Below are 24,923 nucleotides of genomic sequence, written 5' to 3' on the forward strand. Positions count from 1 at the left end.
CTTAAGCTACTTACAAGCATTCCACAGAAATTCACATGCGTTTCTGTGAAAAAGAAGCAGTCTGTTCCAACACTTCAATTCACTGTGCGAAGTGAATGGAGTGTTGCTTCACTTTCTAAATGCTGTCCTTTCAGAGAAAATCACTTTCCTTTGAAAGTGCCTTAAGCTACTTACAAGCATTCACAAGAAACTCACATGCATTTTTCTGAAAGAGAAGCAGTCTGTTCCAACACTTCAATTCACTGTGCGTAGTGAATGGAGTGTTGCTTCACTTTCTAAATGCTGTCCTTTCAGAGAAAATCACTTTCCTTTGAAAGTGCCTTAAGCTACTTACAAGCATTCAATAGAAATTCACATGTGTTTCTCTGAAAAAGAAGCAGTCTGTTCCAACACTTCAATTGACTGTGCGAAGTGAATGGAGTGTTGCTTCACTTTCTAAATGCTGTCCTTTCAGTGAAAATCACTTTCCTTTGAAAGTGCCTTAAGCTACTTACAAGCATTCAGAAGAAACTCACATGCATTTTTCTGAAAGAGAAGCAGTCTGTTACAACACTTCAATTCACTGTGCGTAGTGAATGGAGTGTTGCTTCACTTTCTAAATGCTGTCCTTTCAGAGAAAATCACTTTCCTTTGAAAGTGCCTTAAGCTACTTACAAGCATTCACAAAAAACTCATTTCTGTTTCTCTGAAAGAGAAGTAGTCTGTTCCAACACTTCAATTCACTGTGCGAAGTGAATGGAGTGTTGTTTCATTTTCTAAATGCTGTCCTTTCAGAGAAAATCACTTTCCTTTGAAAGTGCCTTAGGCTACTTACAAGCATTCAACAGAAATTCACATGCGTTTCTCTGAAAGAGAAGCAGTCTGTTCCAACACTTCAATTCACTGTGCGAAGTCAATGGAGTGTTGCTTCACTTTCTAAATGCTGTCCTTTCAGAGAAAATCACTTTCCTTTGAAAGTGCCTTAAGCTACTTACAAGCATTCAGAAGAAACTCACATGCATTTTTCTGAAAGAGAAGCCGTCTGTTACAACACTTCAATTCACTGTGCGTAGTGAATGGAGTGTTGCTTCACTTTCTAAATGCTGTCCTTTCAGAGAAAATCACTTTCCTTTGAAAGTGCCTTAAGCTACTTACAAGCATTCACAAAAAACTCATTTCTGTTTCTCTGAAAGAGAAGTAGTCTGTTCCAACACTTCAATTCACTGTGCGAAGTGAATGGAGTGTTGTTTCATTTTTTAAATGCTGTCCTTTCAGAGAAAATCACTTTCCTTTGAAAGTGCCTTAGGCTACTTACAAGCATTCACAAGAAACTCATTTCTGTTTCTCTGAAAGAGAAGTAGTCTGTTCCAACACTTCAATTCACTGTGCGAAGTGAATGGAGTGTTGCTTCACTTTCTAAATGCTGTCCTTTCAGAGAAAATCACTTTCCTTTGAAAGTGCCTTTAGCTACTTACAAGCATTCAGAAGAAACTCACATGCATTTTTCTGAAAGAGAAGCAGTCTGTTACAACACTTCAATTCACTGTGCGTAGTGAATGGAGTGTTGCTTCACTTTCTAAATGCTGTCCTTTCAGAGAAAATCACTTTCCTTTGAAAGTGCCTTAAGCTACTTACAAGCATTCACAAAAAACTCATTTCTGTTTCTCTGAAAGAGAAGTAGTCTGTTCCAACACTTCAATTCACTGTGCGAAGTGAATGGAGTGTTGTTTCATTTTCTAAATGCTGTCCTTTCAGAGAAAATCACTTTCCTTTGAAAGTGCCTTAGGCTACTAACAAGCATTCAACAGAAATTCACATGCGTTTCTCTGAAAGAGAAGCAGTCTGTTCCAACACTTCAATTCACTGTGCGAAGTCAATGGAGTGTTGCTTCACTTTCTAAATGCTGTCCTTTCAGAGAAAATCACTTTCCATTGAAAGTGCCTTAAGCTACTTACACACATTCACAGGAAATTCAAATGCGTTTCTATGAAAGAGAAGCTGTCTGTTCCAACACTTCAATTCACTGTGCGAAGTGAATGGAGTGTTGCTTCACTTTCTAAATGCTGTCCTTTCAGAGAAAATCACTTTCCTTTGAAAGTGCCTTCAGCTACTTACAAGCATTTAACAGAAATTCACATGTGTTTCTATGAAAAAGAAGCAGTCTGTTCCAACACTTCAATTCACTGTGCGAAGTGAATGGAGAGTTGCTTCACTTTATAAACGCTGTCCTTTCAGAGAAAATCACTTTGCTTTGAAAGTGCCTTAAGCTACTTACAAGCATTCACAAAATACTCACATCCGTTTCTCTGAAAGAGAAGAAGTCTGTTCCAACAATTCAATTCACTGGACGAAGTGAATGGAGTGTTGCTTCACTTTCTATATGCTCTCCTTTTAGAGAAAATCACTCTCTTTTGAAAATGCCTTAAGCTACATACAAGCATTCAGAAGAACTCACATGCATTTTTCTGAAAGAGAAGCAGTCTGTTCCAACACTTCAATTCACTGTGCGAAGTGAATGGAGTGTTGTTTCACTTTCTAAATGCTGTCCTTTCAGAGAAAATCACTTTCCTTTGAAAGTGCCTTAAGCTACTTACACACATTCACAGGAAACTCAAATGCGTTTCTTTGAAAGAGAAGCTGTCTGTTCCAACACTTCAATTCACTGTGCGAAGTGAATGGAGTGTTGCTTCACTTTCTAAATGCTGTCCTTTCAGAGAAATTCACTTTCCTTTGAAAGTGCCTTAAGCTACTTACAAGCATTCAACAGAAATTCACATGCATTTCACTGAAAGAGAAGCAGTCTGTTCCAACACTTCAATTCACTGTGCGTAGTGAATGGAGTGTTGCGTCTCTTTCTAAATGCTGTCCTTTCAGAGAAAATCACTTCCCTTTGAAAGTGCTTTAAGCTACTTACCCACATTCACAGGAAACTCAAATGCGTTTCTGTGAAAGAGAAGCTGTCTGTTCCAACACTTCATTTCACTGTGCGAAGTGAATGGAGTGTTGCTTCACTTTCTAAATGCTGTCCTTTCAGAGAAAATCACTTTCCTTTGAAAGTGCCTCAAGCTACTTACAAGCATTCACAAGAAACTCACATGCATTTTTCTGAAAGAGAAGCAGTTTGTTCCAACACTTCAATTCACTGTGCGAAGTGAATGGAGTGTTGCTTCACTTTCTATATACTCTCCTTTTAGAGAAAATCACTCTCTTTTGAAACTGCCTTAAGCTACTTACAAGCATTCACAAGAAAGTCACATCCGTTTCTCTGAAAGAGAAGCAGTCTGTTCCAACACTTCAATTCACTGTGCGAAGTGAATGGAATGTTGCTTCACTTTCTAAATGCTCTCCTTTTAGAGAAATTCACTCTCTTTTGAAACTGCCTTAAGCAACTTACAAGCATTCACAAGAAACTCACATGCAATTCTCTGAAAGAGAAGCAGTCTGTTCCAACACTTCAATTCACTGTGCGAAGAGAATGGAGTGATGCTTCACTTTCTAAATGCTGTCCTTTCAGAGAAAATCACTTTCCTTTGAAAGTGCCTTCAGCTACTTACAAGCATTTAACAGAAATTCACATGTGTTTCTATGAAAAAGAAGCAGTCTGTTCCAACACTTCAATTCACTGTGCGAAGTGAATGGAGAGTTGCTTCACTTTATAAATACTGTCCTTTCAGAGAAAATCACTTTGCTTTGAAAGTGCCTTAAGCTACTTACAAGCATTCACAAAGAACTCACATCCGTTTCTCTGAAAGAGAAGCAGTCTGTTCCAACACTTCTATTCACTGTGCGAAGTGAATGGAGTGTTGCTTCACTTTCTAAATGCTGTCCTTTCAGAGAAAATCACTTTCCTTTGAAAGTGCCTTAAGCTACTTAGAAGCATTCCACAGAAACTCACATGCGTTTCTCTGAAAAAGAAGCAGTCTGTTCCAACACTTCAATTCACTGTGCGAAGTGAATTGAGTGTTGCTTCACTTTCTAAATGCTGTCCTTTCCGAGAAAATCACTTTCCTTTGAAAGTGCCTTAAGCTACTTACAAGCATTCAATAGAAATTCACATGTGTTTCTCTGAAAAAGAAGCAGTCTGTTCCAACACTTCAATTCACTGTTCGAAGTGAATGGAGTGTTGCTTCACTTTCTAAATGCTGTCCTTTCAGAGACAATCACTTTCCTTTGAAAGTGCCTTAAGCTACTTACAAGCATTCACAAGAAACTCACATGCATTTTTCTGAAAGAGAAGCAGTCTGTTCCAACACTTCAATTCACTGTGCGTAGTGAATGGAGTGTTGCTTCACTTTCTAAATGCTGTCTTTTCAGAGAAAATCAGTTTCTTTTGAAAGTGCCTTAAGCTACTTACAAGCATTCACAAAAAACTCATATCTGTTTCTCTGAAAGAGAAGTAGTCTGTTCCAACACTTCAATTCACTGTGCGAAGTGAATGGAGTGTTGTTTCATTTTCTAAATGCTGTCCTTTCAGAGAAAATCACTTTCCTTTGAAAGTGCCTTAAGCTACTTACAAGCATTCCACAGAAATTCACATGCGTTTCTCTGAAAGAGAAGCAGTCTGTTCCAACACTTCAATTCACTGTGCTAACTGGAGTGTTGTTTCACTTTCTAAATGCTGTCCTTTCAGAGAAAATCACTTTCCTTTGAAAGTGCCTTCAGCTACTTACAAGCATTTAACAGAAATTCACATATGTTTCTATGAAAAAGAAGCAGTCTGTTCCAACACTTCAATTTACTGTGCGAAGTGAATGGAGAGTTGCTTCACTTTATAAACGCTGTCCTTTCAGAGAAAATCACTTTCCTTTGAAAGTGCCTTAAGCTACTTACAAGCATTCCACAGAAATTCACATGCGTTTCTGTGAAAAAGAAGCAGTCTGTTCCAACACTTCAATTCACTGTGCGAAGTGAATGGAGTGTTGCTTCACTTTCTAAATGCTGTCCTTTCAGAGAAAATCACTTTCCTTTGAAAGTGCCTTAAGCTACTTACAAGCATTCACAAGAAACTCACATGCATTGTTCTGAAAGAGAAGCAGTCTGTTCCAACACTTCAATTCACTGTGCGTAGTGAATGGAGTGTTGCTTCACTTTCTAAATGCTGTCCTTTCAGAGAAAATCACTTTCCTTTGAAAGTGCCTTAAGCTACTTACAAGCATTCAATAGAAATTCACATGTGTTTCTCTGAAAAAGAAGCAGTCTGTTCCAACACTTCAATTGACTGTGCGAAGTGAATGGAGTGTTGCTTCACTTTCTAAATGCTGTCCTTTCAGTGAAAATCACTTTCCTTTGAAAGTGCCTTAAGCTATTTACAAGCATTCAGAAGAAACTCACATGCATTTTTCTGAAAGAGAAGCAGTCTGTTACAACACTTCAATTCACTGTGCGTAGTGAATGGAGTGTTGCTTCACTTTCTAAATGCTGTCCTTTCAGAGAAAATCACTTTCCTTTGAAAGTGCCTTAAGCTACTTACAAGCATTCACAAAAAACTCATTTCTGTTTCTCTGAAAGAGAAGTAGTCTGTTCCAACACTTCAATTCACTGTGCGAAGTGAATGGAGTGTTGTTTCATTTTCTAAATGCTGTCCTTTCAGAGAAAATCACTTTCCTTTGAAAGTGCCTTAGGCTACTTACAAGCATTCAACAGAAATTCACATGCGTTTCTCTGAAAGAGAAGCAGTCTGTTCCAACACTTCAATTCACTGTGCGAAGTCAATGGAGTGTTGCTTCACTTTCTAAATGCTGTCCTTTCAGAGAAAATCACTTTCCTTTGAAAGTGCCTTAAGCTACTTACAAGCATTCAGAAGAAACTCACATGCATTTTTCTGAAAGAGAAGCAGTCTGTTACAACACTTCAATTCACTGTGCGTAGTGAATGGAGTGTTGCTTCACTTTCTAAATGCTGTCCTTTCAGAGAAAATCACTTTCCTTTGAAAGTGCCTTAAGCTACTTACAAGCATTCACAAAAAACTCATTTCTGTTTCTCTGAAAGAGAAGTAGTCTGTTCCAACACTTCAATTCACTGTGCGAAGTGAATGGAGTGTTGTTTCATTTTCTAAATGCTGTCCTTTCAGAGAAAATCACTTTCCTTTGAAAGTGCCTTAGGCTACTTACAAGCATTCAACAGAAATTCACATGCGTTTCTCTGAAAGAGAAGCAGTCTGTTCCAACACTTCAATTCACTGTGCAAATTCAATGGAGTGTTGCTTCACTTTCTAAATGCTGTCCTTTCAGAGAAAATCACTTTCCTTTGAAAGTGCCTTAAGCTACTTACACACATTCACAGGAAATTCAAATGCGTTTCTATGAAAGAGAAGCTGTCTGTTCCAACACTTCAATTCACTGGACGAAGTGAATGGAGTGTTGCTTCACTTTCTATATGCTCTGCTTTTAGAGAAAATCACTCTCTTTTGAAAATGCCTTAAGATACATACAAGCATTCAGAAGAACTCACATGCATTTTTCTGAAAGAGAAGCAGTCTGTTCCAACACTTCAATTCACTGTGCGAAGTGAATGGAGTGTTGTTTCACTTTCTAAATGCTGTCCTTTCAGAGAAAATCACTTTCCTTTGAAAGTGCCTTAAGCTACTTACACACATTCACAGGAAACTCAAATGCGTTTCTTTGAAAGAGAAGCTGTCTGTTCCAACACTTCAATTCACTGTGCGAAGTGAATGGAGTGTTGCTTCACTTTCTAAATGCTGTCCTTTCAGAGAAAATCACTTTCCTTTGAAAGTGCCTTAAGCTACTTACAAGCATTCAACAGAAATTCACATGCATTTCACTGAAAGAGAAGCAGTCTGTTCCAACACTTCAATTCACTGTGCGAAGTGAATGGAGTGTTGCTTCACTTTCTAAATGCTGTCCTTTCAGAGAAAATCACTTCCCTTTGAAAGTGCCTTAAGCTACTTACCCACATTCACAGGAAACTCAAATGCGTTTCTATGAAAGAGAAGCTGTTTGTTCCAACATTTCAATTCACTGTGCGAAGTGAATGGAGTGTTGCTTCACTTTCTAAATGCTGTCCTTTCAGAGAAAATCACTTTCCATTGAAAGTGCCTTAAGCTACTTACACACATTCACAGGAAATTCAAATGCGTTTCTATGAAAGAGAAGCTGTCTGTTCCAACACTTCAATTCACTGTGCGAAGTGAATGGAGTGTTGCTTCACTTTCTAAATGCTGTCCTTTCAGAGAAAATCACTTTCCTTTGAAAGTGCCTTCAGCTACTTACAAGCATTTAACAGAAATTCACATGTGTTTCTATGAAAAAGAAGCAGTCTGTTCCAACACTTCAATTCACTGTGCGAAGTGAATGGAGAGTTGCTTCACTTTATAAACGCTGTCCTTTCAGAGAAAATCACTTTGCTTTGAAAGTGCCTTAAGCTACTTACAAGCATTCACAAAATACTCACATCCGTTTCTCTGAAAGAGAAGAAGTCTGTTCCAACAATTCAATTCACTGGACGAAGTGAATGGAGTGTTGCTTCACTTTCTATATGCTCTCCTTTTAGAGAAAATCACTCTCTTTTGAAAATGCCTTAAGCTACATACAAGCATTCAGAAGAACTCACATGCATTTTTCTGAAAGAGAAGCAGTCTGTTCCAACACTTCAATTCACTGTGCGAAGTGAATGGAGTGTTGTTTCACTTTCTAAATGCTGTCCTTTCAGAGAAAATCACTTCCCTTTGAAAGTGCCTTAAGCTACTTACACACATTCACAGGAAACTCAAATGTGTTTCTTTGAAAGAGAAGCTGTCTGTTCCAACACTTCAATTCACTGTGCGAAGTGAATGGAGTGTTGCTTCACTTTCTAAATGCTGTCCTTTCAGAGAAATTCACTTTCCTTTGAAAGTGCCTTAAGCTACTTACAAGCATTCAACAGAAATTCACATGCATTTCACTGAAAGAGAAGCAGTCTGTTCCAACACTTCAATTCACTGTGCGTAGTGAATGGAGTGTTGCGTCTCTTTCTAAATGCTGTCCTTTCAGAGAAAATCACTTCCCTTTGAAAGTGCTTTAAGCTACTTACCCACATTCACAGGAAACTCAAATGCGTTTCTGTGAAAGAGAAGCTGTCTGTTCCAACACTTCATTTCACTGTGCGAAGTGAATGGAGTGTTGCTTCACTTTCTAAATGCTGTCCTTTCAGAGAAAATCACTTTCCTTTGAAAGTGCCTCAAGCTACTTACAAGCATTCACAAGAAACTCACATGCATTTTTCTGAAAGAGAAGCAGTTTGTTCCAACACTTCAATTCACTGTGCGAAGTGAATGGAGTGTTGCTTCACTTTCTATATACTCTCCTTTTAGAGAAAATCACTCTCTTTTGAAACTGCCTTAAGCTACTTACAAGCATTCACAAGAAAGTCACATCTGTTTCTCTGAAAGGGAAGCAGTCTGTTCCAACACTTCAATTCACTGTGCGAAGTGAATGGAATGTTGCTTCACTTTCTAAATGCTCTCCTTTTAGAGAAATTCACTCTCTTTTGAAACTGCCTTAAGCAACTTACAAGCATTCACAAGAAACTCACATGCAATTCTCTGAAAGAGAAGCAGTCTGTTCCAACACTTCAATTCACTGTGCGAAGAGAATGGAGTGATGCTTCACTTTCTAAATGCTGTCCTTTCAGAGAAAATCACTTTCCTTTGAAAGTGCCTTCAGCTACTTACAAGCATTTAACAGAAATTCACATGTGTTTCTATGAAAAAGAAGCAGTCTGTTCCAACACTTCAATTCACTGTGCGAAGTGAATGGAGAGTTGCTTCACTTTCTAAATGCTGTCCTTTCAGAGAAAATCACTTTGCTTTGAAAGTGCCTTAAGCTACTTACAAGCATTCACAAAGAACTCACATCCGTTTCTCTGAAAGAGAAGCAGTCTGTTCCAACACTTCTATTCACTGTGCGAAGTGAATGGAGTGTTGCTTCACTTTCTAAATGCTGTCCTTTCAGAGAAAATCACTTTCCTTTGAAAGTGCCTTAAGCTACTTAGAAGCATTCCACAGAAACTCACATGCGTTTCTCTGAAAAAGAAGCAGTCTGTTCCAACACTTCAATTCACTGTGCGAAGTGAATTGAGTGTTGCTTCACTTTCTAAATGCTGTCCTTTCCGAGAAAATCACTTTCCTTTGAAAGTGCCTTAAGCTACTTACAAGCATTCAATAGAAATTCACATGTGTTTCTCTGAAAAAGAAGCAGTCTGTTCCAACACTTCAATTCACTGTTCGAAGTGAATGGAGTGTTGCTTCACTTTCTAAATGCTGTCCTTTCAGAGACAATCACTTTCCTTTGAAAGTGCCTTAAGCTACTTACAAGCATTCACAAGAAACTCACATGCATTTTTCTGAAAGAGAAGCAGTCTGTTCCAACACTTCAATTCACTGTGCGTAGTGAATGGAGTGTTGCTTCACTTTCTAAATGCTGTCTTTTCAGAGAAAATCAGTTTCCTTTGAAAGTGCCTTAAGCTACTTACAAGCATTCACAAAAAACTCATATCTGTTTCTCTGAAAGAGAAGTAGTCTGTTCCAACACTTCAATTCACTGTGCGAAGTGAATGGAGTGTTGTTTCATTTTCTAAATGCTGTCCTTTCAGAGAAAATCACTTTCCTTTGAAAGTGCCTTAAGCTACTTACAAGCATTCCACAGAAATTCACATGCGTTTCTCTGAAAGAGAAGCAGTCTGTTCCAACACTTCAATTCACTGTGCTAACTGGAGTGTTGTTTCACTTTCTAAATGCTGTCCTTTCAGAGAAAATCACTTTCCTTTGAAAGTGCCTTCAGCTACTTACAAGCATTTAACAGAAATTCACATGTGTTTCTATGAAAAAGAAGCAGTCTGTTCCAACACTTCAATTTACTGTGCGAAGTGAATGGAGAGTTGCTTCACTTTATAAACGCTGTCCTTTCAGAGAAAATCACTTTCCTTTGAAAGTGCCTTAAGCTACTTACAAGCATTCCACAGAAATTCACATGCGTTTCTGTGAAAAAGAAGCAGTCTGTTCCAACACTTCAATTCACTGTGCGAAGTGAATGGAGTGTTGCTTCACTTTCTAAATGCTGTCCTTTCAGAGAAAATCACTTTCCTTTGAAAGTGCCTTAAGCTACTTACAAGCATTCACAAGAAACTCACATGCATTTTTCTGAAAGAGAAGCAGTCTGTTCCAACACTTCAATTCACTGTGCATAGTGAATGGAGTGTTGCTTCACTTTCTAAATGCTGTCCTTTCAGAGAAAATCACTTTCCTTTGAAAGTGCCTTAAGCTACTTACAAGCATTCAATAGAAATTCACATGTGTTTCTCTGAAAAAGAAGCAGTCTGTTCCAACACTTCAATTGACTGTGCGAAGTGAATGGAGTGTTGCTTCACTTTCTAAATGCTGTCCTTTCAGTGAAAATCACTTTCCTTTGAAAGTGCCTTAAGCTACTTACAAGCATTCAGAAGAAACTCACATGCATTTTTCTGAAAGAGAAGCAGTCTGTTACAACACTTCAATTCACTGTGCGTAGTGAATGGAGTGTTGCTTCACTTTCTAAATGCTGTCCTTTCAGAGAAAATCACTTTCCTTTGAAAGTGCCTTAAGCTACTTACAAGCATTCACAAAAAACTCATTTCTGTTTCTCTGAAAGAGAAGTAGTCTGTTCCAACACTTCAATTCACTGTGCGAAGTGAATGGAGTGTTGTTTCATTTTCTAAATGCTGTCCTTTCAGAGAAAATCACTTTCCTTTGAAAGTGCCTTAGGCTACTTACAAGCATTCAACAGAAATTCACATGCGTTTCTCTGAAAGAGAAGCAGTCTGTTCCAACACTTCAATTCACTGTGCGAAGTCAATGGAGTGTTGCTTCACTTTCTAAATGCTGTCCTTTCAGAGAAAATCACTTTCCTTTGAAAGTGCCTTCAGCTACTTACAAGCATTCAGAAGAAACTCACATGCATTTTTCTGAAAGAGAAGCAGTCTGTTACAACACTTCAATTCACTGTGCGTAGTGAATGGAGTGTTGCTTCACTTTCTAAATGCTGTCCTTTCAGAGAAAATCACTTTCCTTTGAAAGTGCCTTAAGCTACTTACAAGCATTCACAAAAAACTCATTTCTGTTTCTCTGAAAGAGAAGTAGTCTGTTCCAACACTTCAATTCACTGTGCGAAGTGAATGGAGTGTTGTTTCATTTTCTAAATGCTGTCCTTTCAGAGAAAATCACTTTCCTTTGAAAGTGCCTTAGGCTACTTACAAGCATTCAACAGAAATTCACATGCGTTTCTCTGAAAGAGAAGCAGTCTGTTCCAACACTTCAATTCACTGTGCAAAGTCAATGGAGTGTTGCTTCACTTTCTAAATGCTGTCCTTTCAGAGAAAATCACTTTCCTTTGAAAGTGCCTTAAGCTACTTACACACATTCACAGGAAATTCAAATGCGTTTCTATGAAAGAGAAGCTGTCTGTTCCAACACTTCAATTCACTGGACGAAGTGAATGGAGTGTTGCTTCACTTTCTATATGCTCTGCTTTTAGAGAAAATCACTCTCTTTTGAAAATGCCTTAAGATACATACAAGCATTCAGAAGAACTCACATGCATTTTTCTGAAAGAGAAGCAGTCTGTTCCAACACTTCAATTCACTGTGCGAAGTGAATGGAGTGTTGTTTCACTTTCTAAATGCTGTCCTTTCAGAGAAAATCACTTTCCTTTGAAAGTGCCTTAAGCTACTTACACACATTCACAGGAAACTCAAATGCGTTTCTTTGAAAGAGAAGCTGTCTGTTCCAACACTTCAATTCACTGTGCGAAGTGAATGGAGTGTTGCTTCACTTTCTAAATGCTGTCCTTTCAGAGAAAATCACTTTCCTTTGAAAGTGCCTTAAGCTACTTACAAGCATTCAACAGAAATTCACATGCATTTCACTGAAAGAGAAGCAGTCTGTTCCAACACTTCAATTCACTGTGCGAAGTGAATGGAGTGTTGCTTCACTTTCTAAATGCTGTCCTTTCAGAGAAAATCACTTCCCTTTGAAAGTGCCTTAAGCTACTTACCCACATTCACAGGAAACTCAAATGCGTTTCTATGAAAGAGAAGCTGTTTGTTCCAACATTTCAATTCACTGTGCGAAGTGAATGGAGTGTTGCTTCACTTTCTAAATGCTGTCCTTTCAGAGAAAATCACTTTCCTTTGAAAGTACCTTAAGCTACTTACAAGCATTCACAAGAAACTCACATGCATTTTTCTGAAAGAGAAGCAGTCTGTTCCAACACTTCAATTCACTGTGCATAGTGAATGGAGTGTTGCTTCACTTTCTAAATGCTGTCCTTTCAGAGAAAATCACTTTCCTTTGAAAGTGCCTCAAGCTACTTGCAAGCATTCACAAGAAACTCACATGCATTTTTCTGAAAGAGAAGCAGTTTGTTCCAACATTTCAATTCACTGTGCGAAGTGAATGGAGTGTTGCTTCACTTTCTATATACTCTCCTTTTAGAGAAAATCACTCTCTTTTGAAACTGCCTTAAGCTACTTACAAGCATTCACAAGAAAGTCACATCTGTTTCTCTGAAAGAGAAGCAGTCTGTTCCAACACTTCAATTCACTGTGCGAAGTGAATGGAATGTTGCTTCACTTTCTAAATGCTCTCCTTTTAGAGAAATTCACTCTCTTTTGAAACTACCTTAAGCAACTTACAAGCATTCACAAGAAACTCACATGCAATTCTCTGAAAGAGAAGCAGTCTGTTCCAACACTTCAATTCACTGTGCGAAGAGAATGGAGTGTTGCTTCACTTTCTAAATGCTGTCCTTTCAGAGAAAATCACTTTCCTTTGAAAGTGCCTTCAGCTACTTACAAGCATTTAACAGAAATTCACATGTGTTTCTATGAAAAAGAAGCAGTCTGTTCTAACACTTCAATTCACTGTGCGAAGTGAATGGAGAGTTGCTTCACTTTCTAAATGCTGTCCTTTCAGAGAAAATCACTTTGCTTTGAAAGTGCCTTAAGCTACTTACAAGCATTCACAAAGAACTCACATGTGTTTCTCTGAAAGAGAAGCAGTCTGTTCCAACACTTCAATTCACTGTGCGAAGTGAATGGAGTGTTGCTTCACTTTCTAAATGCTGTCCTTTCAGAGAAAATCACTTTCCTTTGAAAGTGCCTTAAGCTACTTACAAGCATTCCACAGAAACTCACATGCGTTTCTCTGAAAAAGAAGCAGTCTGTTCCAACACTTCAATTCACTGTGCGAAGTGAATTGAGTGTTGCTTCACTTTCTAAATGCTGTCCTTTCCGAGAAAATCACTTTCCTTTGAAAGTGCCTTAAGCTACTTACAAGCATTCAATAGAAATTCACATGTGTTTCTCTGAAAAAGAAGCAGTCTGTTCCAACACTTCAATTCACTGTTCGAAGTGAATGGAGTGTTGCTTCACTTTCTAAATGCTGTCCTTTCAGAGACAATCACTTTCCTTTGAAAGTGCCTTAAGCTACTTACAAGCATTCACAAGAAACTCACATGCATTTTTCTGAAAGAGAAGCAGTCTGTTCCAACACTTCAATTCACTGTGCGTAGTGAATGGAGTGTTGCTTCACTTTCTAAATGCTGCCTTTTCAGAGAAAATCACTTTCCTTTGAAAGTACCTTAAGCTACTTACAAGCATTCACAAAAAACTCATATCTGTTTCTCTGAAAGAGAAGTAGTCTGTTCCAACACTTCAATTCACTGTGCGAAGTGAATGGAGTGTTGTTTCATTTTCTAAATGCTGTCCTTTCAGAGAAAATCACTTTCCTTTGAAAGTGCCTTAAGCTACTTACAAGCATTCCACAGAAATTCACATGCGTTTCTCTGAAAGAGAAGCAGTCTGTTCCAACACTTCAATTCACTGTGCTAACTGGAGTGTTGTTTCACTTTCTAAATACTGTCCTTTCAGAGAAAATCACTTTCCTTTGAAAGTGCCTTAAGCTATTTACACACATTCACAGGAAACTCAAATGCGTTTCTATGAAAGAGAAGCTGTCTGTTCCAACACTTCAATTCACTGTGCGAAGTGAATGGAGTGTCGCTTCACTTTCTAAATGCTGTCCTTTCAGAGAAAATCACTTTCCTTTGAAAGTGCATTAGGCTACTTACAAGCATTCAACAGAAATTCACATGCTTTTCACTGAAAGAGAAGCAGTCTGTTCCAACACTTCAATTCACTGTGCGAAGTGAATGGAGTGTTGCTTCACTTTCTAAATGCTGTCCTTTCAGAGAAAATCACTTTCCTTTGAAAGTGCCTTAAGCTACTTACAAGCATTCCACAGAAATTCACATGCGTTTCTCTGAAAAAGAAGCAGTCTGTTTCAACACTTCAATTCACTGTGCGTAGTGAATGGAGTGTTGCTTCACTTTCTAAATGCTGTCCTTTCAGAGAAAATCACTTTCCTTTGAAAGTGCCTTAAGCTACTTACAAGCATTCAATAGAAATTCACATGTGTTTCTCTGAAAAAGAAGCAGTCTGTTCCAACACTTCAATTCACTGTGCGAAGTGAATGGAGTGTTGCTTCACTTTCTAAATGCTGTCCTTTCAGAGAAAATCACTTTCCTTTGAAAGTGCCTTAAGCTATTTACACACATTCACAGGAAACTCAAATGCGTTTCTATGAAAGAGAAGCTGTCTGTTCCAACACTTCAATTCACTGTGCGAAGTGAATGGAGTGTCGCTTCACTTTCTAAATGCTGTCCTTTCATAGAAAATCACTTTCCTTTGAAAGTGCCTTAGGCTACTTACAAGCATTCAACAGAAATTCACATGCGTTTCACTGAAAGAGAAGCAGTCTGTTCCAACACTTCAATTCACTGTGCGAAGTGAATGGAGTGTTGCTTCACTTTCTAAATGCTGTCCTTTCAGAGAAAATCACTTTCCTTTGAAAGTGCCTTAAGCTACTTACACACATTCACAGGAAACTCAAATGCGTTTCTATGAAAGAGAAGCTGTCTGTTCCAACACTTCAATTCACTGTGCGAAGTGAATGGAGTGTTGCTTCACTTTCTAAATGCTGTCCTTTCAGAGAAAATCACTTTCCTTTGAAAGTGCCTCAAGCTACTTGCAAGCATTCACAAGAAACTCACATGCATTTTTCTGAAAGAGAAGCAGTTTGTTCCAACACTTCAATTCACTGTGCGAAGTGAATGGAGTGTTGCTTCACTTTCTATATACTCTCCTTTTAGAGAAAATCACTCTCTTTTGAAACTGCCTTAAGCTACTTACAAGCATTCAACAGAAATTCACATGCGTTTCTCTGAAAAAGAAGCAGTCTGTTCCAACACTTCAATTCACTGTGCGAAGTGAATGGAGTGTTGCTTCACTTTCTAAATGCTGTCCTTTCAGAGAAAATCACTTTCCTTTGAAAGTGCCTTAAGCTACTTACAAGCATTCAACAGAAATTCACATGCGTTTCACTGAAAGAGAAGCAGTCTGTTCCAACACTTCAATTCACTGTGCGAAGTGAATGGAGTGTTGTTTCACTTTCTAAATGCTGTCCTTTCAGAGAAAATCACTTTCCTTTGAAAGTGCCTCAAGCTACTTGCAAGCATTCACAAGAAACTCACATGCATTTTTCTGAAAGAGAAGCAGTTTGTTCCAACATTTCAATTCACTGTGCGAAGTGGATGGAGTGTTGCTTCACTTAATATATACTCACCTTTTAGAGAAAATCACTCTCTTTTGAAACTGCCTTAAGCTACTTACAAGCATTCACAAGAAAGTCACATCTGTTCCTATGAAAGAGAAGCAGTCTGTTCCAACACTTCAATTCACTGTGCGAAGTGAATGGAATGTTGCTTCACTTTCTAAATGCTCTCCTTTTAGAGAAATTCACTCTCTTTTGAAACTGCCTTAAGCAACTTACAAGCATTCACAAGAAACTCACATGCAATTCTCTGAAAGAGAAGCAGTCTGTTCCAACACTTCAATTCACTGTGCGAAGTGAATGGAGTGTTGCTTCACTTTCTAAATACTGTCCTTTCAGAGAAAATCACTTTTCTTTGAAAGTGCCTTAAGCTACTTACAAGCATTCACAAAAAACTCACATCCGTTTCTCTGAAAGAGAAGAAGTCTGTTCCAACACTTCAATTCACTGGACGAAGTGAATGGAGTGTTGCTTCACTTTCTATATGCTCTCCTTTTAGAGAAAATCACTCTCTTTTGAAAATGCCTTAAGATACATACAAGCATTCAGAAGAACTCACATGCATTTTTCTGAAAGAGAAGCAGTCTGTTCCAACACTTCAATTCACTGTGCGAAGTGAATGGAGTGTTGTTTCACTTTCTAAATGCTGTCCTTTCAGAGAAAATCACTTTCCTTTGAAAGTGCCTTAAGCTACTTACACACATTCACAGGAAACTCAAATGCATTTCTTTGAGAGAGAAGCTGTCTGTTCCAACACTTCAATTCACTGTGCGAAGTGAATGGAGTGTTGCTTCACTTTCTAAATGCTGTCCTTTCAGAGAAAATCACTTTCCTTTGAAAGTACCTTAAGCTACTTACAAGCATTCACAAGAAACTCACATGCATTTTTCTGAAAGAGAAGCAGTCTGTTCCAACACTTCAATTCACTGTGCATAGTGAATGGAGTGTTGCTTCACTTTCTAAATGCTGTCCTTTCAGAGAAAATCACTTTCCTTTGAAAGTGCCTCAAGCTACTTGCAAGCATTCACAAGAAACTCACATGCATTTTTCTGAAAGAGAAGCAGTTTGTTCCAACATTTCAATTCACTGTGCGAAGTGAATGGAGTGTTGCTTCACTTTCTATATACTCTCCTTTTAGAGAAAATCACTCTCTTTTGAAACTGCCTTAAGCTACTTACAAGCATTCACAAGAAAGTCACATCTGTTTCTCTGAAAGAGAAGCAGTCTGTTCCAACACTTCAATTCACTGTGCGAAGTGAATGGAATGTTGCTTCACTTTCTAAATGCTCTCCTTTTAGAGAAATTCACTCTCTTTTGAAACTGCCTTAAGCAACTTACAAGCATTCACAAGAAACTCACATGCAATTCTCTGAAAGAGAAGCAGTCTGTTCCAACACTTCAATTCACTGTGCGAAGAGAATGGAGTGTTGCTTCACTTTCTAAATGCTGTCCTTTCAGAGAAAATCACTTTCCTTTGAAAGTGCCTTCAGCTACTTACAAGCATTTAACAGAAATTCACATGTGTTTCTATGAAAAAGAAGCAGTCTGTTCCAACACTTCAATTCACTGTGCGAAGTGAATGGAGAGTTGCTTCACTTTCTAAATGCTGTCCTTTCAGAGAAAATCACTTTGCTTTGAAAGTGCCTTAAGCTACTTACAAGCATTCACAAAGAACTCACATCCGTTTCTCTGAAAGAGAAGCAGTCTGTTCCAACACTTCAATTCACTGTGCGAAGTGAATGGAGTGTTGCTTCACTTTCTAAATGCTGTCCTTTCAGAGAAAATCACTTTCCTTTGAAAGTGCCTTAAGCTACTTACAAGCATTCCACAGAAACTCACATGCGTTTCTCTGAAAAAGAAGCAGTCTGTTCCAACACTTCAATTCACTGTGCGAAGTGAATTGAGTGTTGCTTCACTTTCTAAATGCTGTCCTTTCCGAGAAAATCACTTTCCTTTGAAAGTGCCTTAAGCTACTTACAAGCATTCAATAGAAATTCACATGTGTTTCTCTGAAAAAGAAGCAGTCTGTTCCAACACTTCAATTCACTGTTCGAAGTGAATGGAGTGTTGCTTCACTTTCTAAATGCTGTCCTTTCAGAGACAATCACTTTCCTTTGAAAGTGCCTTAAGCTACTTACAAGCATTCACAAGAAACTCACATGCATTTTTCTGAAAGAGAAGCAGTCTGTTCCAACACTTCAATTCACTGTGCGTAGTGAATGGAGTGTTGCTTCACTTTCTAAATGCTGTCTTTTCAGAGGAAATCACTTTCCTTTGAAAGTACCTTAAGCTACTTACAAGCATTCACAAAAAACTCATATCTGTTTCTCTGAAAGAGAAGTAGTCTGTTCCAACACTTCAATTCACTGTGCGAAGTGAATGGAGTGTTGTTTCATTTTCTAAATGCTGTCCTTTCAGAGAAAATCACTTTCCTTTGAAAGTGCCTTAAGCTACTTACAAGCATTCAACAGAAATTCACATGCGTTTCTCTGAAAGAGAAGCAGTCTGTTCCAACACTTCAATTCACTGTGCTAACTGGAGTGTTGTTTCACTTTCTAAATACTGTCCTTTCAGAGAAAATCACTTTCCTTTGAAAGTGCCTTAAGCTATTTACACACATTCACAGGAAACTCAAATGCGTTTCTATGAAAGAGAAGCTGTCTGTTCCAACACTTCAATTCACTGTGCGAAGTGAATGGAGTGTCGCTTCACTTTCTAAATGCTGTCTTTCAGAGAAAATCACTTTCCTTTGAAAGTGCCTTAGGCTACTTACAAGCATTCAACAGAAATTCACATGCGTTTCACTGAAAGAGAAGCAGTCTGTTCCAACACTTCAATTCACTGTGCGAAGTGAATGGAGTGTTGCTTCACTTTCTAAATGCTGTCCTTTCAGAGAAAATCACTTTCCTTTGAAAGTGCCTTAAGCTACTTACACACATTCACAGGAAACTCAAATGCGTTTCTATGAAAGAGAAGCTGTCTGTTCCAACACTTCAATTCACTGTGCGTAGTGAATGGAGTGTTGCTTCACTTTCTAAATGCTGTCCTTTCAGAGAAAATCACTTTCCTTTGAAAGTGCCTTAAGCTACTTACAAGCATTCAATAGAAATTCACATGTGTTTCTCTGAAAAAGAAGCAGTCTGTTCCAACACTTCAATTCACTGTGCGAAGTGAAAGGAGTGTTGCTTCACTTTCTAAATGCTGTCCTTTCAGAGAAAATCACTTTCCTTTGAAAGTGGCTTAAGCTACTTACAAGCATTCAGAAGAAACTCACATGCATTTTTCTGAAAAAGAAGCAGTCTGTTACAACACTTCAATTCACTGTGCGTAGTGAATGGAGTGTTGCTTCACTTTCTAAATGCTGTCCTTTCAGAGAAAATCACTTTCCTTTGAAAGTGCCTTAAGCTACTTGCAAGCATTCACAAAAAACTCATTTCTGTTTCTCTGAAAGAGAAGTAGTCTGTTCCAACACTTCAATTCACTGTGCGAAGTGAATGGAGTGTTGTTTAATTTTCTAAATGCTGTCCTTTCAGAGAAAATCACTTTCCTTTGAAAGTGCCTTAGGCTACTTACAGGCATTCAACAGAAATTCACATGCGTTTCTCTGAAAGAGAAGCAGTCTGTTCCAACACTTCAATTCACTGTGCTAAGTGAATGGAGTGTTGCTTCACTTTCTAAATGCTGTCCTTTCAGAGAAAATCACTTTCCTTTGAAAGTGCCTTAAGCTACTTACACACATTCACAGGAAATTCAAATGCGTTTCTATGAAAGAGAAGCTGTCTGTTCCAACACTTCAATTCACTGTGCGAAGTGAATGGAGTGTTGCTTCACTTTCTAAATGCTGTCCTTTCAGAGAAAATCACTTTCCTTTGAAAGTGCCTTCAGCTACTTACAAGCATTTAAAAGAAATTCACATGTGTTTCTATGAAAAAGAAGCAGTCTGTTCCAAACTTCAATTCACTGTGCGAAGTGAATGGAGAGTTGCTTCACTTTATAAACGCTGTCCTTTCAGAGAAAATCACTTTGCTTTGAAAGTGCCTTAAGCTACTTACAAGCATTCACAAAAAACTCACATCCGTTTCTCTGAAAGAGAAGAAGTCTGTTCCAACAATTCAATTCACTGGACGAAGTGAATGGAGTGTTGCTTCACTTTCTATATGCTCTCCTTTTAGAGAAAATCACTCTCTTTTGAAAATGCCTTAAGCTACATACAAGCATTCAGAAGAACTCACATGCATTTTTCTGAAAGAGAAGCAGTCTGTTCCAACACTTCAATTCACTGTGCGAAGAGAATGGAGTGTTGTTTCACTTTCTAAATGCTGTCCTTTCAGAGAAAATCACTTTCCTTTGAAAGTGCCTTAAGCTACTTACACACATTCAAAGGAAACTCAAATGCGTTTCTTTGAAAGAGAAGCTGTCTGTTCCAACACTTCAATTCACTGTGCGAAGTGAATGGAGTGTTGCTTCACTTTCTAAATGCTGTCTTTTCAGAGAAAATCACTTTCCTTTGAAAGTGCCTTAAGCTACTTACAAGCATTCAACAGAAATTCACATGCATTTCACTGAAAGAGAAGCAGTCTGTTCCAACACTTCAATTCACTGTGCGAAGTGAATGGAGTGTTGCTTCACTTTCTAAATGCTGTCCTTTCAGAGAAAATCACTTCCCTTTGAAAGTGCCTTAAGCTACTTACCCACATTCACAGGAAACTCAAATGCGTTTCTATGAAAGAGAAGCTGTTTGTTCCAACATTTCAATTCACTGTGCGAAGTGAATGGAGTGTTGCTTCACTTTCTAAATGCTGTCCTTTCAGAGAAAATCACTTTCCTTTGAAAGTACCTTAAGCTACTTACAAGCATTCAGAAGAAACTCACATGCATTTTTCTGAAAGAGAAGCAGTCTGTTACAACACTTCAATTCACTGTGTGTAGTGAATGGAGTGTTGCTTCACTTTCTAAATGCTGTCCTTTCAGAGAAAATCACTTTCCTTTGAAAGTGCCTTAAGCTACTTGCAAGCATTCACAAAAAACTCATTTCTGTTTCTCTGAAAGAGAAGTAGTCTGTTCCAACACTTCAATTCACTGTGCGAAGTGAATGGAGTGTTGTTTCATTTTCTAAATGCTGTCCTTTCAGAGAAAATCACTTTCCTTTGAAAGTGCCTTAGGCTACTTACAGGCATTCAACAGAAATTCACATGCGTTTCTCTGAAAGAGAAGCAGTCTGTTCCAACACTTCAATTCACTGTGCGAAGTGAATGGAGTGTTGCTTCACTTTCTAAATGCTGTCCTTTCAGAGAAAATCACTTTCCTTTGAAAGTGCCTTAAGCTACTTACACACATTCACAGGAAATTCAAATGCGTTTCTATGAAAGAGAAGCTGTCTGTTCCAACACTTCAATACACTGTGCGAAGTGAATGGAGTGTTGCTTCACTTTCTAAATGCTGTCCTTTCAGAGAAAATCACTTTCCTTTGAAAGTGCCTTCAGCTACTTACAAGCATTTAACAGAAATTCACATGTGTTTCTATGAAAAAGAAGCAGTCTGTTCCAACACTTCAATTCACTGTGCGAAGTGAATGGAGAGTTGCTTCACTTTATAAACGCTGTCCTTTCAGAGAAAATCACTTTGCTTTGAAAGTGCCTTAAGCTACTTATAAGCATTCACAAAAAACTCACATCCGTATCTCTGAAAGAGAAGAAGTCTGTTCCAACACTTCAATTCACTGGAAGAAGTGAATGGAGTGTTGCTTCACTTTCTATATGCTCTCCTTTTAGAGAAAATCACTCTCTTTTGAAAATGCCTTAAGCTACATACAAGCATTCAGAAGAACTCACATGCATTTTTCTGAAAGAGAAGCAGTCTGTTCCAACACTTCAATTCACTGTGCGAAGAGAATGGAGTGTTGTTTCACTTTCTAAATGCTGTCCTTTCAGAGAAAATCACTTTCCTTTGAAAGTGCCTTAAGCTACTTACACACATTCAAAGGAAACTCAAATGCGTTTCTTTGAAAGAGAAGCTGTCTGTTCCAACACTTCAATTCACTGTGCGAAGTGAATGGAGTGTTGCTTCACTTTCTAAATGCTGTCCTTTCAGAGAAAATCACTTTCCTTTGAAAGTGCCTTAAGCTACTTACAAGCATTCAACAGAAATTCACATGCATTTCACTGAAAGAGAAGCAGTCTGTTCCAACACTTCAATTCACTGTGCGAAGTGAATGGAGTGTTGCTTCACTTTCTAAATGCTGTCCTTTCAGAGAAAATCACTTCCCTTTGAAAGTGCCTTAAGCTACTTACCCACATTCACAGGAAACTCAAATGCGTTTCTATGAAAGAGAAGCTGTTTGTTCCAACATTTCAATTCACTGTGCGAAGTGAATGGAGTGTTGCTTCACTTTCTAAATGCTGTCCTTTCAGAGAAAATCACTTTCCTTTGAAAGTACCTTAAGCTACTTACAAGCATTCACAAGAAACTCACATGCATTTTTCTGAAAGAGAAGCAGTCTGTTCCAACACTTCAATTCACTGTGCGTAGTGAATGGAGTGTTGCTTCACTTTCTAAATGCTGTCCTTTCAGAGAAAATCACTTTCCTTTGAAAGTGCCTTAAGCTACTTACAAGCATTCAACAGAAATTCACATGCGTATCACTGAAAGAGAAGCAGTCTGTTCCAACACTTCAATTCACTGTGCGAAGTGAATGGAGTGTTGTTTCACTTTCTAAATGCTGTCCTTTCAGAGAAAATCACTTTCCTTTGAAAGTGCCTCAAGCTACTTGCAAGCATTCACAAGAAACTCACATGCATTTTTCTGAAAGAGAAGCAGTTTGTTCCAACATTTCAATTCACTGTGCGAAGTGGATGGAGTGTTGCTTCACTTAATATATACTCTCCTTTTAGAGAAAATCACTCTCTTTTGAAACTGCCTTAAGCTACTTACAAGCATTCACAAGAAAGTCACATCTGTTTCTCTGAAAGAGAAGCAGTCTGTTCCAACACTTCAATTCACTGTGCGAAGTGAATGGAATGTTGCTTCACTTTCTAAATGCTCTCCTTTTAGAGAAATTCACTCTCTTTTGAAACTGCCTTAAGCAACTTACAAGCATTCACAAGAAACTCACATGCAATTCTCTGAAAGAGAAGCAGTCTGTTCCAACACTTCAATTCACTGTGCGAAGAGAATGGAGTGTTGCTTCACTTTCTAAATGCTGTCCTTTCAGAGAAAATCACTTTCCTTTGAAAGTGCCTTCAGCTACTTACAAGCATTTAACAGAAATTCACATGTGTTTCTATGAAAAAGAAGCAGTCTGTTCCAACACTTCTATTCACTGTGCGAAGTGAATGGAGTGTTGCTTCACTTTCTAAATGCTGTCCTTTCAGAGAAAATCACTTTCCTTTGAAAGTGCCTTAAGCTACTTACAAGCATTCAACAGAAATTCACATGCATTTCACTGAAAGAGAAGCAGTCTGTTCCAACACTTCAATTCACTGTGCGAAGTGAATGGAGTGTTGCTTCACTTTCTAAATGCTGTCCTTTCAGAGAAAATCACTTCCCTTTGAAAGTGTCTTAAGCTACTTACCCACATTCACAGGAAACTCAAATGCGTTTCTATGTAAGAGAAGCTGTTTGTTCCAACATTTCAATTCACTGTGCGAAGTGAATGGAGTGTTGCTTCACTTTCTAAATGCTGTCCTTTCAGAGAAAATCACTTTCCTTTGAAAGTACCTTAAGCTACTTACAAGCATTCACAAGAAACTCACATGCATTTTTCTGAAAGAGAAGCAGTCTGTTCCAACACTTCAATTCACTGTGCGTAGTGAATGGAGTGTTGCTTCACTTTCCAAATGCTGTCCTTTCAGAGAAAATCACTTTCCTTTGAAAGTGCCTTAAGCTACTTACAAGCATTCAACAGAAATTCACATGCGTTTCACTGAAAGAGAAGCAGTCTGTTCCAACACTTCAATTCACTGTGCGAAGTGAATGGAGTGTTGTTTCACTTTCTAAATGCTGTCCTTTCAGAGAAAATCACTTTCCTTTGAAAGTGCCTCAAGCTGCTTGCAAGCATTCACAAGAAACTCACATGCATTTTTCTGAAAGAGAAGCAGTTTGTTCCAACATTTCAATTCACTGTGCGAAGTGGATGGAGTGTTGCTTCACTTAATATATACTCTCCTTTTAGAGAAAATCACTCTCTTTTGAAACTGCCTTAAGCTACTTACAAGCATTCACAAGAAAGTCAAATCTGTTTCTCTGAAAGAGAAGCAGTCTGTTCCAACACTTCAATTCACTGTGCGAAGTGAATGGAATGTTGCTTCACTTTCTAAATGCTCTCCTTTTAGAGAAATTCACTCTCTTTTGAAACTGCCTTAAGCAACTTACAAGCATTCACAAGAAACTCACATGCAATTCTCTGAAAGAGAAGCAGTCTGTTCCAACACTTCCATTCACTGTGCGAAGAGAATGGAGTGTTGCTTCACTTTCTAAATGCTGTCCTTTCAGAGAAAATCACTTTCCTTTGAAAGTGCCTTCAGCTACTTACAAGCATTTAACAGAAATTCACATGTGTTTCTATGAAAAAGAAGCAGTCTGTTCCAACACTTCAATTCACTGTGCGAAGTGAATGGAGAGTTGCTTCACTTTATAAATGCTGTCCTTTCAGAGAAAATCACTTTGCTTTGAAAGTGCCTTAAGCTACATACACGCATTCACAAAGAACTCACATCCGTTTCTCTGAAAGAGAAGCAGTCTGTTCCAACACTTCTATTCACTGTGCGAAGTGAATGGAGTGTTGCTTCACTTTCTAAATGCTGTCTTTTCAGAGAAAATCAGTTTCCTTTGAAAGTGCCTTAAGCTACTTACAAGCATTCACAAAAAACTCATATCTGTTTCTCTGAGAGAGAAGTAGTCTGTTCCAACACTTCAATTCACTGTGCGAAGTGAATGGAGTGTTGTTTCATTTTCTAAATGCTGTCCTTTCAGAGAAAATCACTTTCCTTTGAAAGTGCCTTAAGCTACTTACAAGCATTCCACAGAAATTCACATGCGTTTCTCTGAAAGAGAAGCAGTCTGTTCCAACACTTCAATTCACTGTGCTAACTGGAGTGTTGTTTCACTTTCTAAATGCTGTCCTTTCAGAGAAAATCACTTTCCTTTGAAAGTGCCTTAAGGTACTTACACACATTCACAGGAAACTCAAATGCGTTTCTATGAAAGAGAAGCTGTCTGTTCCAACACTTCAATTCACTGTGCGAAGTGAATGGAGTGTCGCTTCACTTTCTAAATGCTGTCCTTTCAGAGAAAATCACTTTCCTTT

The sequence above is a fragment of the Myodes glareolus genome, chromosome 13 (genome assembly GCF_982192425.1).
Source record: "Myodes glareolus chromosome 13, mMyoGla1.1, whole genome shotgun sequence".
In the NCBI taxonomy this organism is placed as follows: domain Eukaryota; kingdom Metazoa; phylum Chordata; class Mammalia; order Rodentia; family Cricetidae; genus Myodes; species Myodes glareolus.